This window comes from Rhinoraja longicauda, chromosome 12 (genome assembly GCF_053455715.1).
Source record: "Rhinoraja longicauda isolate Sanriku21f chromosome 12, sRhiLon1.1, whole genome shotgun sequence".
NCBI lineage: Eukaryota > Metazoa > Chordata > Chondrichthyes > Rajiformes > Arhynchobatidae > Rhinoraja > Rhinoraja longicauda.
The window spans coordinates 23,343,475-23,359,868 of record NC_135964.1 but is presented as its reverse complement, the minus strand read 5'-3'; the positions used below and the strand labels follow the sequence as shown (position 1 = coordinate 23,359,868).

At 39.5% G+C, this 16,394-nt stretch overlaps 1 protein-coding gene across 1 annotated transcript in view; it reads right to left on the bottom strand.

Moving 5' to 3' along the window:
* tspan7 (tetraspanin 7) overlaps window positions 1-16,394 on the bottom strand; it is a 68,644-nt gene that overhangs the window by 15,264 nt on the left and 36,986 nt on the right. The window lies entirely within an intron of this gene.

Here is a 16,394-nt window from a genome sequence, read left to right as displayed (position 1 = left end):
TGGACATCTTGGATTGTTTTCTCTGTACTGACTGAGGTGAAACCTGATTGAAATTGTAGTCATAGATAGGACAGTCAGAATCTTTTTCCCCAGGGTGGAAATATCAAATACCAGAGGGCATACCTTCAAGGCAAGAGGGGAAAAGTTTAAAGGAGATGTGCGGGCCAACCTTTTGATTTACACAGATAGTGGTAGATGTTTGCAATGAACTGTCACGGCTGGTGGTTGACACAAATAGGATAGTGACATTTAAGAGCCTTTTGGGTAGACGCAAATATATATACAGGGAATGGAGGGATATGGATCACATACAGGCTGAGGGATTAGTTTGGGCAAGAATTCATGGATTGAAGGATCTGTTTTTATGATGTTCTATGTAACCTTTATTTATTTTGATCCACTGTCAAGCATGTGACATGTCAGCAGTTGTTAAAATATATCCTCCTAACAAATCAGTCTACCTTCTCTGTGATCTTGTAAGCTCCATAGATTCTGATGCTCCATTTGACTTTGCCCATACAGGTACAGAAGTTTGAAAATGCATACCTCCAGACTCAGGGACAGTTTCTTCCCAGCTGTTATTAGGCAACTGAACCATCCTCTCACCAACTAGAGAGCAGTCCTGATCTCCCATATACCTCATTTGAGACATTTGAACTATCTTTAATCGGACTTTACTGGACTTTAACTTACAGTAAAACGTTATAGCCTTTATCCTGTATCTATACACCATGAACGGCTTGATTGTAATCATGTATAACTTTTCGCTGACTGGATAGCATGCGACAAAAAAGCTTTTCATTGTACCTCGGTACACGTGACAATAATAAACTAAACTAATCAGAAACTCATCAGAAACTCAACCTGTTTGTCGATAGATATTTTTTGTTATCTCTTCAGTTCTTCGACAACATTTTATGTAAGACCGTTTGGAACAAGTTGTGCTTTGAAAAACCCATGGATGACGGGTAACTAAGCTTAATCTTGGCTTCCACACCTTGAATATTTCCACTTTCACAAAGCACTGCTGGATACTTGTTAAAAACATTTTGAACAGACACTTTATTTTGCTCTTGATCTCTCCTGATGTTCTGGTCTACCACATCTAATCCATAACCTGACACAATTGAAATGAGTTGTTTCAGGTATTAAGGAAATCTTGGGATATAAGGATAATGCAGGAAATTGGGACACATCAATGTAATCTTATTGCATGTCAGAATAGACAAAATGACTGATTCTTGCTTTTATTTCTTTCATTCTCTGTGTTGTTAATGACTTAACAGTCCAACTTCACATATGCCCACCAGCTTGATCTGTTTATATTTACAGATGATTTATTAAGCCTCATAGTATTATCTCCCCTTGTCACTTAAATATCTCGACATACACCCATGTCGGTTTCCATCGATACTCACTTTCCATCGATGTGTGGAAAAGTGTAATGGTATTCCGACTCATTGTGAACAGTGAATATGATCAATTTAGGTCATTGCTTTCTTCACCTGGTTCATTTGTACAAAGCAATTTACTGTTCTTCACAACAGGCATCATCATACTGCATGGTTGCTTGAATTTGCCAAGGACAAATCATGTTTTGCTTTCATGCAGACTGTTGTTCCTTGATACCACAATTATATCAGACTGATTCTTTATTCTGCATTCATTTGTTAGAGGTTGCATACTGCCATAAAGATATCGAAGACCCAGACTCTTTTACCCTTTGCTTGATCACATTCACTATTGGCTGGGCAGCATCAATTTCCTACTTGAGATTCTGTAACTTCTCAATGAACAGTTTCCTTTTGAATACACACATCACAGATTCTATAAACTAGATGTTGTTTAGCATAGAAACAGGCCCTTCAGCCCACCAAGTCCACACTGACCACCGATCACCCATTCACACTTGTTCTATGTTATTCCACTTTCTCATCCACTCCTTACTCACTAGGGGCAATTTAAAGAGGCCATTTAACCTATAAACCCACATGTCTTTGGGATGTGGGAAGAAACCAGAGCACCTGGGGGAAACCCACACAGTCACAGGGAGAACGCGCAAATTTCACACAGTTAGCACCCGCGGTCAGGATGCAACTCGAGTCTTGGTGCTGTGAGGCAGCAGGTCTACCCGCTGTGCCACTCAAACTGCAACATGCACTGCAGCATCTCCAAACATGTACGATACTTGCTGTGTTCAGTGCAACAGTTTCATGTGGATGTTGATTCTAGTTGTTAAACATGCCTTTGCAATGCAGGATCGGAGCAGGCAATCATGCTCTTCAGCTGCTTTAACCAACAACTTCATCCATCTTGTCACCTGGTTTGAATGGCTCCAGTAAAGTTTGTATCAACTTGTGTACTTTGACATCTACAGCTGAGAGCAAGATGGATTTCATCCTCCCCTCTGTGATAGCAATTGCAGCAAAATATGTTCTATTGCTTCCACTCATTTAGTCCATTCAATTAAGCTATTTAAAGAGTCTAAAGTGCGAGATATGCTCTTCGTGTACTATGACTAACACAACTGATACAAACTAAAAAGCTGAATCTCTGAACTGCAGCTCAGTCTCATTAAATCATTCTAGTCCACAGTGAGATAGGAAAAAATCCTAGATCTCACAAAAGGCAAGCAAAGCACTCTTGTCACCATCCAGATTAACTATTAATCCTTTGTAGCCCATTATCACAGCGGCACTGTTCTGTCCATACAAACATCAAGTTAATACAACTGAAGGCTAACACAAGCTTCTGTGTACAAAGCCATTTTATTTTTCTGCTGCCATCTGAACATTAATAGAAGTTGACAACAATTCAATCTCAAAATCGATCATAAGGAAGCTGGCCTCTTCAAGATTATTGGAAAAAGATTCTTTGGTCAACACAATTATATAAATGAGAGTATATAGATGTGTGGCGTAAAAGAAACAAATCAGGAGGAGTGACCTTCAATAACAACCTGCCCTATTCAGTCAGAGATTGTTCCTGACAACCTACGTGCCATCATAACCACTCTAGAGTGGAGCATTTAACTCAGCAATGATTATAGGTCAAATTCCAAAAATCCCAACATTCATTCCTTACTTTACATTCTTTCAATTCCCGACCACTGTGGTGTATGGAATTAACAACAAAGCACCAATTGTTTCAATGATTTGATTATCCAATCCAAGCCTGGTACCGCAGGGATATTGGCCTCATGTGCAGCCCAGAAAGTGAAAACCCAATTATGTTGTCTGTAGCTTCTGTCACTAACTCTGACAATGCTGCCTTGATTAGGCCTTTCCATGAAAGCTCTCCATTGTTTCAGAGTAATCACATGATTCTATCTACTTGTGCAGCAGTTTTTTTTTGCACAAAGTATATGTGATTACATTATACAAAACCCTGCAAAAAGATGCTAAGCAATATTTTGACAAGTATTTTCTTTTTTTCTACATTTCTACTTGAAAGCTCATTGCAACACCAGTGCTCAAGCAGAAACGACTCCTGTAATTAAAAACAAAATATGAGTCACTTCATACAAATTTTTGAATTGGAAACTGATAATAAAACAAGCAACAGTTTGCAGTTCCTCAAAATCTTAATTTTAGACCAGCAATAAAATCTTTGCATGAAAAGACCAGGAAGTTGTTCAATAGGGTCTAAAGAAGGGTCCCCACCCAAAACATCACCCGTCCTTTTTCTCCAGAGACCCGCTGAGTTACTCCAGCACTTTGTGTCTATCTTCGGTATAAACCAGCATCTGCAGTTCCTTTCGATACCTGAAGTAGTTCAGTTGGTCATTCCACCTCACGTGAAGCTTTCACAGGTAGCTTGGTATCACTGAGTATATTCTGTGGGGAGGGCAGAGGTTACTGGAACATTCCTCTGCTTTCCAGAAGGTTGGTAAATTAAAATTTACAGGGAGACACTGGTATGGTGTTATCTGTCATTGATATTTGCACACCAATAAGATACTGGCATTCATTGTTATCGAGGTGTTCACAAGTTCTTTTCTATTCTGGGATCACCATCTCCACATGTACAAAGTCATTAGCCATTGTATTACTGTACCAATGCTTATTTTGGCATTCACGGGTTTAAATTAATTGACCCAATATATTTCTTCCAAGGCAGTTCTTCAGGATGAAGCTTGACCTGCGTCCACACCAGTTCCGAGAAGCTTTTTTGTGGCTACGGTGTGAAGTGCTGACTCTGCCGTAGGTGAGGCAGGTGGTACTTTGTGGGGTGGGTAGAATGGGAGGTTGTGTGCCACTTCTGTCATTTTCACTGGGATTCTGCATGCTCCCAACAAAGAGACATCAGGTTCTCAGTGCCATCTGGATGGTCCTTGATCACTTTGAGATACTGAAAGCTAGGGAGGGCATTATATTTTTTTCAAGAAGCTTTGAGGGATTTCTTGAAGTTGTTTTTCATCTCTTGGTAATTCTTATTGTGATAGTTCAGAAAAGAGTGACTGTTTTAGGAGCCTGGTGTTGAGCATAGAGACAATTTGGACCAAACCATTAAGACTGCCTGAGTGTAGTTACAGCCTTGGTGCATGGAGTTCAATTCAATGATTCAATGATATTAGTCTGTAAGAGAACACTAACCTTGATTCACCTCGAAGAGAAATCGCAGTGGAGCAACCAGTAGTATAAGAAAATAACTGCAGATACTGGTACAAATTGATTTATTCACAAAATGCTGGAGTAACTCAGCAGGTCAGGCAGCATCTCGGGAGAGAAGGAATGGGTGACGTTTCAGGTCGAGACCCTTCTTCAGACCTTGATTCACCTTCTGTTCTAGGGGAATCCAGGATTTTGTGGAAATACTGTTAGTGGCATATCTCCAGTGCTTTGATCCGGATACCATGGCAGAAATGAGTGTCTGCACTGTCATGGTTTTGCTATCAGAGATTGCCTCAATCTTTATATTGAATTTGCATTGGAAAACATAGCAGTTGCTTCTCGATGCATGCCCAAATGATGAGTTATAGATTCTAGGTCATAACGAACAACATCTTAGGGCACAATATAAAATAGTTGTTAAACTGACAAGAGGAAAAATAAAGGTAGATTAATGGGTGGAATTTCTAATAATCCTTTTTGTTGAATGTGCAAAGCATTGTGGTGATATTTTTGGTTGCAAAACAAAATCAGAACTAAAAGCACACAGTTCATTTACAAGATTGACACTGCAAACTCAGACATTATAACGCATGAAATGAGGCTGATGTCAAAACATGGGTTCAATTCACTTTCTTTAGGGCAATATTCAAATAAAATAGCAATAGTCATCTGAACCAGGTGATAAAAATAAAATCCTTGAAATTATTCAAGAAACAGACAAATACAGAAATGAATGTGAGAAGAGTAGAATATTCCAAAATGTATCAGTGTTTTTTACAGCATCCTTAAGTATTTTGTAAGAGAGCAAACTGAAATGCATTACATAAAGTGATGAAATTTGATAAACGTCCAGTATTTGCAATCTAAATTAATTGTTGCAAATATTCTCAAATTTTAGATTACCTTTACCAAATCCTTCTCCATCCCCTCCCCTTTCTCCAATGCCCCATCTCCAGTGCCACAACTGGACTTGCACCTATTTCTCCTCCCCCCTCCACCTACATTCCTTATTCTGGCTTCACAATTCCTGACTCTTCGTTCTTTTGTCTCATACCTTCTGTTTTTTTCATGTCTGGCCTTTGTCCAACCATCTGCCTATCAACCCCCCCCCCTCCCACCGCCTGTGTTCATCTGTTCACCTATTACCTGCTACACTTTGTCCGGCCCCTCCTCTCTTCCAGATTTCTTCTCCCTCCTTCAATACAATCAATGTGAAGAAACCCAAAACCACAACTACTACACAGACTGACCAGACCCAAAACGTCACTTACCCATGTCTCCTGGGATGCTGACTGACCCTCTGAGTTACTCCAGCACTTTGTGTGTCTTTTTTTGTAAGCCAGCACCTGCAGTTCCTTGTTTCTACTCCCAGATATTTAATTTGATTCTCTGCATCAGAACTTTCAGCATACAGACAAGAAATAATTACACTACTCGCATCAATTTGTCTGGAGAAAGATATGTCACCTATTCGTCTTTCCTCATCTAAACATCTACCAAACACGTTTTAATCATCAATACATGTATAACGGTTAAACATACAACATATTTCTAACCTTATGAACACATAAATTCAAAATTGTGAGCATAATTGTTTTAATTGTGGACTAAATTGTGATGACTATTAATTGAGAGCAATGCAAGGATAGTTAAATGCATTTTCAAAGTATTTTTTATACTTTGGCACCATCTAATGGAGTTACTTTGTAATTACTTTACACCCCAGTCATGTTTTATCAAGAAGTGACCTTGAAATTGTTCCAAGGTACAATAATCTGGCAATACATATTTTGTGCACGCCTTCATCCCATACAATGTTATTTTGAGTAATATAATCAGCCTTGCACATTTGATTCTAACATCGGTCTGCCATATTTAGGTCACAAATTACGGGCTATTCGGCACGGATAATGGTAAGGAAAACCAGGAGGTTGGGGTACCGGGTTGGGAGAAGTCCAGGAGGGTCAGTTCCAAACATTATACAGGGCACAGACACAAAATGCTGGAGCAACTCTGCTGGTCAGGCAGCATGTCTGGAGCAAAGGAATTGGTGACGTTTCAGGTGGAGACCATTCCTCAGACCCTTCCTCAGAGAGTCCGAGGAAGGGTCTTGACCCAAACATCATCTGCTCCTTTTCTCCATAGACGCTGCCTAACCCGCTGAGTTATTCCAGCATTTTGTGTCTATTTTTGGTGTAAACCAGCATCTGCAGTTCCTTCCTACACGATACGGGGTATGATAGATGACGTAGCTTTGGTTCTGGGTTTGTGATCAATATCAGCTGGAAGTAAAGCCTGAGGACATGATCAACTGCTGGAGACAAGAATTGGGATAGGATAGGGTGGATATCCAGTATTGGGGGTCTGTACCAAGGTTTGGAGGTTATGGAAGTTCAAGTGCACAACATAAGGCTTGTGGATTATGCCTGCACTTGTGGCTCTTTCTGCACTGCTAACGGTGGCAACCATATGATTCCTAAAGCTCACACCTGTTCAGGAAGGCCCTGTGAACAAGGATCTTCCTTCTAAAATTATCATGCCCTCAAATCTCTTGACAGATGGCTAAGACAGCCCCTAAGGTCACCAGCTGTTATGAGTGTCAAATGAATGCATGTGAGTGACTCTGATGTACTGCAAAAACAAACAATAAAAATTAAGATATTTTAACAAGTTAATTTTTTTAATTTGTAATTTTAAAATATAGGTAAACCAAACACTAAATGTGAGAAAATATAATAAACAAAACAAAAAGCAAGAACAAAAACAAATGGGTGGCACAGTGGCGCAGTTGGTAGAGCTGCTGCCTCAATCCTGACCTCGGGTACTGTCTGTATGGAGTTTGCACCATCTTCCTGTGAGCGTGTGGTTGCTCTGATTTCCTCCAACTTCCTCCAACATCCCAAAGTCGTGCGGGTTTGTAGATTAATTAGCCTCTGTAAATTGTCACTAGTGTGTAGGGTATGGATGCAAAAGTGGAATAACATAGAATTTGTGCAAATGGGTGATCGATGGTCAGTGTGGACTCAGTGGGCCAAAAGACTTGTTTTCATGCTGTATGTTCAAATCAAACAATCGTGCATTTAAATGAATGAATTCCAAAATTCTTAACTTTCCTGAATCTTACCTATGGATCATTCCTCTCCATTGAAAGGAAGACGTTGGTATTACACCAGATCGCACCTGATGCACGTTCAGTTGGCAGACTCCCCAGAAAAGCAGCTGGGGTAGTTGGCATTTCCCTCTGGTTTCTATGAAGATCCAATGTTACAATACTTAAAGGGAACCTTCCTGCCGAGGGTCCAGTCATTAAACTCCGTGTCAATGAATCAAGTAAGGCAGTCCACCTTCAGCTGTACAGAAGCCCTCCTTGCTTGCACAGTGAAAGCCATTGATGTACTAAAGCACATTAGGCAGATAACATCAGAATGTGTACTGAATATTATTTGACACCATTATGCACATCCAGGCACCTCTATGTGTAAGTGCAACAGACACACAGCCGAGGGAATTGCCACTCATGTGACTCATGCACTAAATATAATTGACTTTATGCTTAAACGTGATGATGCACCAAAGTATCTTCCTAATGTAATTGAATTTCCGGCCTATTTTTTTTCAAACAAGTTCTTAAAATAAATTTACATTTATCTCACAATTGGGACTGCCATGTAATACTGTAAACATATTCACATTTTAACTTTATTCTTGTGGAGAAAGAATAACTTGGGGCCATTTATTAAATTATAGAGGATTTGTTTCCTATTCAGTTTATGTAATATGACTGTCTTTAGCGAAGGCAACATTTCTCGCCTTTCATAATTTTCCCTTGAGAATATGGAGGAGAGACACTCTGCAACTGCTGCAGTCCAACTTGTGAACACACTTCCACAGTGTTGCCAAATGGGGAGTTAAATGAATTAGAACCAACAATGAAAGAATGTTGATATATTTTCAAACCAGGATTAGGATTGGTCTGGAGGAGAACCTGAAATTAATCGGTAATAACTTTTGGTGATTAATTAGAGCAGAATGTGAAACATTAAACAAAACATCAGCAGAGATGTTGCGGCAGCACAGTGACACAGCGGTAGAGTTGCTGCCTTAGTGCCTCAGATCTGGGTTCAATCATGACTTGGACAGGTTGTGTGAGTGGGCGGATGCATGGCAAATGCAGTTTAATGTGGATAAGTGTGAGGTTATCCACTTTGGTGGTAAGAATAGGAAGGCAGATTATTATCTGAGTGGTGTCAAGTTAGGAAAAGGGGATGTACAACGAGATCTGGGTGTCCTAGTGCATCAGTCACTGAAAGGAAGCATGCAGGTACAGCAGGCAGTAAAGAAAGCCAATGGAATGTTGGCCTTCACAACAAGAGGAGTTGAGTATAGGAGCGAAGAGGTCCTTCTGCAGTTGTACAGGGCCCTTGTGAGACTGCACCTGGAGTACTGTGTGCAGTTTTGGTCTCCAAATTTGAGGAAGGATATTCTTGCTATTGAGGGCGTGCAGCGTAGGTTTACTAGGTTGATTCCCGGAATGGCGGGACTGTCATATGTTGAAAGACTGGAGCGACTAGGCTTGTATACACTGGAATTTAGAAGGATGAGAGGGGATCTTATCGAAACATATAAGATTATTAAGGGGTTGGACACGTTAGAGGCAGGAAACATGTTCCCAATGTTGGGGAGTCCAGAACCAGGGGCCACAGTTTAAGAATAAGGAGTAGGCCATTTAGAACGGAGATGAGGAAAAACTTTTTCAGTCAGAGAGTTGTAAATCTGTGGAATTCTCTGCCTCAGAAGGCAGTGGAGGCCAATTCTCTGAATGCATTCAAGAGAGAGCTGGATAGAGCTCTTAAGGATAGCAGAGTCAGTGGGTATGGGGAGAAGGCAGGAACCGGGTACTGATTGAGAATGATCAGCCATGATCACATTGAATGGCGGTGCTGACTCGAAGGGCCGAATGGCCTACTCCTGCACCTATTGTCTATTGTCTATGACTTGGGGTGCTGTCTGTATGGAGTGTGTACATTCTACAAGTGACGCCGTGGGTTTTCTCTGGGTGCTCCAGTTTCCTCCCACACTCCAAAGACGTTTAAGTTTGTAGGTTAATTGGCTTCAGTAAAATTGTAAATTGTCTCTGTTGTGTAGGATAATGCTAATGTACGGGTTGATCGCTGGTTGGCACAGATTTGGTGGGCCAAAGGGCCTGTTTCTTTCTGCGCTGTATCTTTAAAACTAAAACAAAGATGCTGCAACAAATTTCATAATGATGGAAGTTTCTGGCTTACATGCTGTACATTGTTTTTCTAAAGAACAAGTGTTCTGATTATGACGAATGTTGCTGCTTGCCGGAGAACCAAGAGATCGTAACCTTGAACTGTAACATTCTGCAACAGCTAATCAGTGTGGGATGCCTTGTATACATTGAATGGATAGACCCAAGCAGGAAGATAAAGTATCAAAATGTATGGGAACTAACAAGATGTAAACAGTTGCCCTAATTATCAATGCTGGGAAGATCTGAAAGCCTGAGAATTGACAACAGGCTCTCAAGGTGAAATAATTACCTAAATAAAAAGACTGCTTCACAAAGCCAATGAATGCTGGAAATATATCAGGAACACGAGGGATGTTGTGATATGGCACAAAATGGTGGCTGCAGGGTGGGAGTAGTGAAACCACGGGATGGTGCAGAAACAAGGAACTGCAGATGCTGGTTTACAAACAAAGACACAAAGTGTCGAGTCTGAAGAAGACTCCCGATCCGAGTCATCTTATCTCTGGCTTGTGACCTCTAATTTTATAAAATGATCCTTACTTCTAGTTTTTCCCATGAGAGGAAATATTCATCTTGTCCAGTCTTTAGTCCCCTCTCACCCTGTAAGTTGTAATGGATACAAGCCTAGACCACCTAATATTTCCTCATACCTAAAATGGTGATTTCCGTAAAACTAGTGATTGAAATTCACTATCAACGATTTATTTTAGTTCAGTTGTTTACCATGAGAAAAAGTTGCAAAATTAAGTTTTATACGGCCTCCACTATTTCAATTTGGTTATCTTTTATCAGTTAACTCTTCTGATGGGGTGGTCCTGAATTATTACCTCTGTTTCTCTCTCCACATATACTACCTGATCTGCCTAACATTTCCAGTATTCTAGATTGTTATTTCTGATTTCAAACATCATCAGCAGTATTTGAATTAATTTAATTGAATAAAATTATAATGAATTTAGCTACTTTTTTTTTATGGCTATCAACTGAACAAAAATAAATAATTGATTGTCAAGTTTAATTATTACTTTTAAGAATGTTACTCAGCATCTTGTCTTAAATTAGCTCAAACACGAAGCAGCATACCATAAGAAATTGGAGTCGAATTGAGATTGGGCAATGGATTTAATACACATACTTTGGCTTGACCAGTTCACTGGCCCTTATCACACAATCAAATACTGAAAATCACCAAGCAGAGAGTCAGCAGTGTAAACTGATATCCTACCTTTCTGTTTTGGTATACTACACAGCTAAACTATATTCCCAATTTGTAAAAGAAAGGAACTGCAGATGCTGGTTTATTCCAAAGATAGACACAAAGTGCTGGAGTAACCCGGGTCAGGCAGCATCTCTGGAGATAAAGTACAGGTGACGTTTCGGGTCGGGACCCTTCTTCTTTTGGGCCAGTCTGAAGAACGGTCCTGATCCAAAATGTCACCTATCCTTTTTCTCCAGAGATGCTGCCTGACCTGCTGAATTACTCCAGCACATTGTGTCTATCTATCTTCCCAATTTCTTGTATTTTGTTTACAAATAGAAGACCAAAATAAATCACTATATGTAATTATGAATTAGTTAATAATTCTTCGTTAAATGCAGGGTACTATTGAGAACTGTGTTTACAAATCTGTTGTGCTGCTGCTGCAAATAATAATTTCATTGTTCTGTTGCGGGGCATATGACAGTAAAACAGTCTTGACTCTTGAACCTCTGTTTTGTTTCAAGATTGCTAGTTTTATGCGTTCAACTTTCAGTATGGTCAAACTGCAACTGCACAGTAGTACAATGGATAGGATTTTCCATCCATTGCAGGAAGCTGCATGTTGAATCCAAATTATATCATCAGTTCCAGATTTAGTTTCGCTATATCATGGTCCTACGGAATGAATACAACGGTACCATCAAACTACTTGGAGAGAACTTCATACTGGGTTAACAAATTTTAAAAAATGTATTTAAAAGATATGATACGTTTTAAAATTAGTACCTAAAAATGAACCTTTATTGTCTCCTTTGTTCGCTTTTTCTATTCCGGTTCTATCCGAATGATCTAGAACTTGAAGAGACTAACTGAGAAATCTCTATCACAAATGATGCTCTCCCCACAGACTTTTGTGTAATCTTTGGAAGGTCAGAATGGATTAAGATTCCAATGTGTTCTTTTCAACCCAACTGTTCACCAGATGCCGTCCATCTGTCATTATAAAGGAAAAGAGAACACAAGCCCATAAACTGTAATATCTTATTTGCTTGTGTTCGAGCGGTCTGCAATGCAGCTGCATCAACATTTCTGTTCACCTTTTCCCTTTTTAAAGCATTTTAAAATGTGTAGCCAAAAATGTTTCTGAAACCATGGTCTTCTGTGGTCATTGTATTCCAAGTTTGATACAATAATTACATCACCTTTGTATTGCAAAAATAACTTTTTTCCCCATATTAAAGCAACCAATATATTACGCAATCAAGTTGTAAACTGGTGTAGAAATAGTAAAACATGTATACCTGTCGAGTGGTAAATGGTGATGACAACTTATTCTGCTTTTGTATACATGTTTTACTATTTCTACACCAGTTGACCTGCTGAGAGTATTACTAACATTTTTTATTTTAGATTTCCTTGATTTTCAGGGAACAATATTAAGTGTTCTATGTAGCTTAACTTTGGAAGAAGTGTATTCAGAGGAGGTTACTCACTCTTACCCAGGAGACAGTACAATGAAAACAATGAGCCTTAAGTGATTCCTACTAAATCACTATTCCAAAGAAAGAATTAATTGCATTTATAAAAAGCACTTTTTATGACTGAAGGACATTTCACAGCTCATTAGTACTTTTGAAGAGTATTCACAGTTATAGTATAAGTAAATTAAAATTGTAATAGCCATCTTTCAGACCCACAATTCCAACCAAAACTTTAATGGTTTTCTCCACAACTACACAGCTCAGTGGCAAAGTAAAACGTTCCACAATATTGGCATTAGGGGCTCCATTGGTTTTAGACTTCAGACATACAGCGTGGAAACAGGCCCTTCGACCCATCGGGTCCTCGGCAACCAGCGATAACCCCATACACTAGCACTAATCTACACACTAGGGTCAATTTACAATTAACAGAAGCCAATTAACCTACAAACCTGTACCTCTTTGGAGTGTGGGAAGGAACTGGAGCACCCAAACTCCATACAGACAGCACCTGTAGTCAGGATTGAACCATGTCTCTGGCGCTGTAAAGCAGCAACTCTACCGCTGTCCTTCTGCTAATTCCTGTGGTACAGAATGCTAAGAAGCTGCCATGTTACAATTAAAATAAATTGCAAACAAATATTTGTTAATAAAAGCCAATGTTTCCTTCATCTCTTTGTCATGTGCCCTTTTTCAGTGCCCAAGTGGTTGAGGTGCAGCCTCTAACTACTTAGATTGTAAAGCAGACTTTCTGAGATGGAACCACTTTCCAGGATCTGCAGTTCTCTGTGTCTTCTGTTTTTGCATGTTGGATCATGAAGAGACCCAGCAGTGCTTAACTAGCTCAGCTCATGTTCTAACACATCTCGCCATAAGACTTGTGTGGATGGAAGAGCTCGATTTATGTGTTTAGGGTCTGATGAACATTATATTTTTCTCTGTCGATGAAGTCGCTGCCTCACACCAACAGAGAACTGATTCTGATCCTGACCTCGGGTGCTGTCTGTGTTGAATTTGCATATTCTCCCTGTGATGAAGTGGGTTTCCTCCCACATCCAAAAAACATGCGGCTTTGTAGGTTAATTGGTCTCTGTAAATTACCACTAGTGTGTAGGGAATGGATGAGAAAATGGGATAACATGGAACTAGTGTGAACAGGTAATCAATTGTCAGCGTGCACTCGGTGGGCCGAAGGACCTGTTTCAATGCTGTAACCCTAAACTCTAAAACACTAAGCAATTATCCAGGACGATTCAGTGCCATTTAATTGGCTAAATGTTAATCACACAAATGAAAAAAGACACTTCTCAAGAACTTTATTGTGAAGTTTTTGTTTTCCCATAATAAAATTATAATTAGCCAGTAGCACAGCAAGTAATGAGTGTGAGGAATGAAGGGAAAGTTGGAAACATTGAAGGGAATGAAGGGAAAGTTGGAAACAGTGTGAGAGAGAAACATTGAGAGAGGAAGAGTACAACTGTAAGAGAACAGAAAAAGAACAAAATATGCACAGACTGGGGCAAAAGTGGAAGTGGATTTTGCAGAGAAGAGAAAAGCCAGAAAATAAAGCTCTTCAGCATCCAGGATATTAAACCTCAAGGCTGCGCTGCAGTCAAGAGATGTCAATTAGCTTGTGACCAAATGTCAACAGCAGATCTCCAATCCCATTTTGCTGTTTTATTAATAGCAAGACTGTGAATTTCCTTGGGGATTTGAGCAAGTTGCTGGGATAAGACAGGGCAAAGATTACACAAGTGGATAGAAACCGGAACAGGTCACAGTGAAGAGCAAGCTGAAGTAAATGACGGACAGAGAATAGAATGTGGGGCATCATATGCAAATATAGCATCATATTTTACAATTCCCACTGATCCAATCATTAGTGCACGCAATGTTTCACAATTCATTCTCCAAACAATTCCACTCATTCATTTACTGTGAGAGGCCTTAATATTATTCATCACGTGGCAGAAATACTCTTATCACGCAGAGACTTATTTGCCCATGCTCCAGGGGCAAAACCATAAGCAATGTATCATACATTCTGTATAAATGACGAGGAATTGTTTATATCTGCAGTCATTACGGATGTAGCCTTCAATCTATGTGAGCTGTTTGGTCCCGGTACTTTTTCCCTGTAAATCTCAAGGTATAGTCTAACCCTAATTGTGCCCTGAACTTAATCAAAAATAGCCATAATTTCAAACATTTCTTTTACAACAAAGACTACTTACGAAGAAAAAAGTAAAGATATTTCATATCTCAGAAAATATGCTGTTAGATTTTGAGCCCCAAGTGTGGTTAAAAATTATCTAGGGTGAGAAGGCTTAAGGTTCATCCCACTCCAGAAACAAGGCTGACATTCTTGCACAAGGAGGCCTCTGCCCCTTTATATGTGTTGCTTTTCAGATAAGGTAGTAAAGACAACAGGTTCGTCAAACATTAGGCCCGCTGGATCTCCTGATTGCTAATCATATTCTTTCCCCTTCCCATTCTGACCTTTCTGTCCTGGGCCTCCCCCCTTGCCAGGCCACATGCAAACTGGAGAAACAGCACCTCATATTCCACTTCGGCAGCTTACAGCCCAAAGATATAAACATTGAATTCTCCAATTTTAGGTAACTATTCTGCAAACAATCTTCCCTGTGGCCCACCTGGAGGCACAGCTACTTTGCCCTTTCTTTCAGATAATCACGAGTCAGAGACTCATAGAGCTACCTAGGCCTCAGTCTACTTTGTCCTTCATATGATTCACATTTCACAGCCCTTCATCCTTATCTTATTATCTCACGCTTTTTTGTCTTTTCGTCTCTGGCCTTTGTCCAACCATCTGCCCATCAAAAAAACCTCTCACCTGTATCCACCTATCACTTGGCAGACTTTGTCCCATCCCCCACCTTTCTTTCAGCACAGGAAACATGCTGCCTGGCCCGCTGAGTTCCTCAAGCATTTGGTAAACGATCATCTGCAGTTCATTCTGTCTAGAAACTAAAACGTATGCTTGCCCTCTCAGATTACAAGTACTATTTTGAAAAAGATCAGGGGAAAATGTTTCTGGTTTCATTGCTAACATTTATCAGGCAACCAATATCACTGAAACAAATTATCTGGACATTATTACATTGCTATTTGTGGCGCTATCCTATGCCCAAATTGGCTTGGATGTTTCCTGTTCTGCAGCAGTGGCCACACTTCCGGAAGATACTCAAAAGATGTAGTAAATTTAGACTATCCTGAATTTGTGAGGGCATTATATAAATACATATTTCTTTTTATTCCAAATTGCATTAAGATTTATTGAAATCCTTCAACAAATATGCCGAGCAAATTAATCTATTGTGAAGTTGTAGGAAACAGAACTTGCATTGAATAATATTTAAAATAAATCTACACTCACTGATATTTTGTAAGGAAGAAAAAACTTCAAACTGGATAAAAAGCCCTAACATTTCAAAAAGTTTTTTTGCCGTTTATGCTCTTGATATATTTTCTTCAATCAGATCATTCATTACCCAAGACATTTTGTCAAAGCAGCTGCCTCTGTTTACATAAACCACAAGATCTCACTATAAACCCTGGAAAGCAAACATTTAGCTGGAAAATTAACTATTCCAAGGTCAAATAGATTTCTCACAGGCAGCAGTGTTTCATAGTAGCTCCATGTGTTTTTAAAAATCGAGTTTTTTTACTATTAATTCAAAATCACTGTTTGCAAATATTACTGTAGGGCTCTGTTAAATCCATTGGATTCATCTAGTCTGATGAAAAACCTAGAATTATTTTTCATATGCAAGGAAATACAAATGTTTCCTCATATTTTAAGA